This window comes from Xenopus tropicalis, chromosome 6, assembly GCF_000004195.4.
Source record: "Xenopus tropicalis strain Nigerian chromosome 6, UCB_Xtro_10.0, whole genome shotgun sequence".
NCBI classification, from domain to species: domain Eukaryota; kingdom Metazoa; phylum Chordata; class Amphibia; order Anura; family Pipidae; genus Xenopus; species Xenopus tropicalis.
Window position 1 is genome coordinate 153907469 of NC_030682.2, and position 1183 is coordinate 153908651.

The window sequence follows — 1183 nt, forward strand, 5'->3', positions numbered from 1 at the left end:
AAAGCAATGAGTTTTTCATCTATAATATTAAAGTTCAAAGCTTCTTGTAGCAATGTGTCAAGCTCCATTTTGTATGCATGTGTAGGATTTTTGTCCAAAGATAAATATGTGTCTTTGTCTGCAAGTTGTCTGTAAGCCTCAGAAACATAATCTGATTTATTTAGTATAACAATCTGACCTCCCTTATCTGCTTGTCGAATAACTATGTCATGGTCATTTTTCAATGTCTCAAGTGCTCTTTTTTCTTTTTTAGTAAGGTTGCTACTAGTGGGAGAATCTCTAACTGTGTCATGTAAATAGCTTAATTCAGTTTCTATATTCTTCTGAAACATGTTAATAATATTATCTCTAAGATATGTAGGATAAAAGGTAGATTTAGATTTAAATTTATACAATGATTCAGGGAGACCGGCTCCAACTCTACCCGAATCGGGGTCGGTCTCTCTGCCCAACTGTTCAAGTTGAAGGAGCGTGTTCATATCTTTAAAATTGGATATGTGAGACTGTAGGAGAGCAGGAGTGGCTACATTGTTCTCCTTATCTACCTCTTCATTTAAAGTAGTATTATCATTGTAAAAATGTTTTTTCAACAAAAGTTTTCGTACAAAACGATTAACATCTGTAATAGTGTCAAATAGGTCGAAGTTTTTTACAGGACAAAAAGTTAAACCTTTTTCCAGAATGTTCAATTCATCGGAAGTGAAAGTTCTTGTTGATAGGTTCAAAATCTTTTTATCCTTAACTATGACTATGATGTTACCTGTTATGTATAAGTACTTAAATCTAGCCTTTTTATGGTTATACACCAATTCAATGTATATAATGCTTAATATATCCTTATGTAAATTTATGACTTTTTATCTACTTTCCCTAGCCACATGACCCTTTGGTCTGATTGGTTAATTGCAAAGTCTATTTCATTGGTCAAATTTGTCTTTAAATATTCTGTATTGTGTTCAATGTATTCAGCCTATGACTAAGTACCCTAAGGTATGAAACGCGTAAGGCTATCTGCTTTTACATATGGATAGAATAAAATTTATATTTTTTAATTAATTACCTTCTACTGACTGCAATTTTCTACTATTTTGTACCTTTTCTCAACAAACAATCCGGAGTGCCTGCCTATTTTTATAATTGGTAACCAATGAAATGGCTGATACATCTAGCAATGAATCTGGGG